Below are 2,184 nucleotides of genomic sequence, written 5' to 3' on the forward strand. Positions count from 1 at the left end.
TGTATAAAAAATAAATTTTTTTTATCTTGATGAATTAAGTTCGGTTGGTGTAAAAAAATTCACCAATTATCGATATTATCAGGTTCGAAAAGTAGTTTAATATGATTAAAATTACTAACGAGATTACTATAATTCATTCTAGATCGTATTTGAATGATTTTTATGTATGACCACGCAAACAATTTTAAATAAATCCTAAGGTGGTGTTGAGCAAGATCGCACCAGGATTTTCAAGAAGTAGATAAAAAAGCTACTTTTTCCCGCTTTTGAAAACCTAATTATTTTCAATTGTGCCGTAGGCCAAAAAATGTAGGGTTTAATATTCTTACAAAATTGTATAACTGTTATTAAAAAGGAGCACTCGCACCTCGTTCTTGGCTTAATGCGCCGAGAGCGAACGAAGCGTTGTACATTCATTTCTGCCGCGATACATAAATGTACGAATGAGTTTTTGTGAGAGCAGCTAAAGTTCTTCGCCTGACCATGGTTGTCTTCTGAGAAAGAGAACAAGTTTGGCTCAGCGCAATAAAAAGAACGCATAAGGTCTGCTACTACTCTGTGTAATATACAATTCCCACAATTTAAAAAACATTATCTTAATTTTAGTTTTGTTACCCATTTTTTCATTCACGCAGTTCGGTTTTTTGATTCACAATCAGAAATCTTGATTCACATTCTCGTGCGCAAAATGGGCTTATTTCCACCTCTGTTATAAAGTCTACTGGTGATACAAACTGCCATTGACTTGAGCTTAAAAAATGATTGACACTAAGAATCCTTCCAGATCGGGACTGGAACATACGACAAGTGACTTGTAAGACCACCGCCTTTATGCATTGAACCATCAAGCATGTTCAGAACGCGTAAGAAAATTCACTAAATATTGTTGATTTAAATGAAAAAGAAAATTGTCACTACGGGGACGGGATAGCGTGATGGGTAAGTCGATGCCTTTCACGCAGCTCACCTGGGTTCGATCCCCAACTCCGCACGTAAAATGGATAAAACCTTTTTAATTGAAACAAAATAAAATTGTCAATCATCGTCAAAAATATCCAATCCTAAAAAGAAACAGAATTTTTGAGCAAAAAAAATGTTTCATGATTAATTGTGCATTTTTGATTTATAATTTATGAAAATAAATTATATGATAACTATTTGCTCTTGTTTTTTATTTGCTATCGTCAGATAAAATGCATACTGCAAAATGCACTGTTTTTTCTAAACTAATACACGATCAGAAGTTAAATGTGTGGACTAATATCGAATTATATAATATACTATATAAGTTTCGTAACCAAAATGGTTAAAGCCGGTGTAAAATAATTGACATATATAAATTAGTTTCATATAACTCAAATGCTCAAATTCTAAGGCGACCAGTAGTCGGTCATTACTCGTTTATACCCGAGACGTCAAATTCCATGTGTCATATGTTACATATATATAACAGTTCGGCTGAAAAGTTCGTATCGTTTAATAGAAACACACATTTTTTTGCCAAAATTCGTTTTTATTATTCAACATAATTGCCATCAGAGGCTATACAGCGATTATAGCGATCTTCCAACTTTTCGATACCATTTTTGTAGCACGATTTGTCCTTTGCCTCAAAATAGGCCAAAATAGGCGTGCAGTCCACTCAGCTGACTGTCGATTGAGCTCCGGAGTGAAGTGATGGAGCCATGTTTCGTCCATTGTTATATATCGACGAAAAAAATCGGTTTTATTTCGATATAACAGCTCCAAACACTGCTCAGAATCATCAATTCGTTGTTGTTTTTGATCGATTGTGAGCTCACGCGGCACCCATTTTGCACAAAGCTTTCTCATATCCAAATATTCGTGAATAATATGTCCAACACGTTCCTTTGATATCTATCTCGATCAACTTCACTTTACGGTCATTGAAAATCATTTTGTGGATTTTTTTCACGTTTTCATCGGTAACAGCCTCTTTTGGACGTCCACTGCGTTCATCGTCTTCGTTGCTCATATGACCAGTACGAAATTTTGCAAACCACTTACGAATTGTTGCTTCGCCCGGTGCAAAGTCTGGATAACACTCATCAAGCCATTTTTTGGTATCGGCGGCACTTTTTTTCATCAAAAAGTAGTGTTTCATCAACACATGAAATTCCTTTTTTTTCATCTTTTTCACAATAACAAAAGTAGCTTCACTCA

The sequence above is a fragment of the Malaya genurostris genome, chromosome 1, assembly GCF_030247185.1.
Source record: "Malaya genurostris strain Urasoe2022 chromosome 1, Malgen_1.1, whole genome shotgun sequence".
In the NCBI taxonomy this organism is placed as follows: Eukaryota; Metazoa; Arthropoda; class Insecta; order Diptera; family Culicidae; genus Malaya; species Malaya genurostris.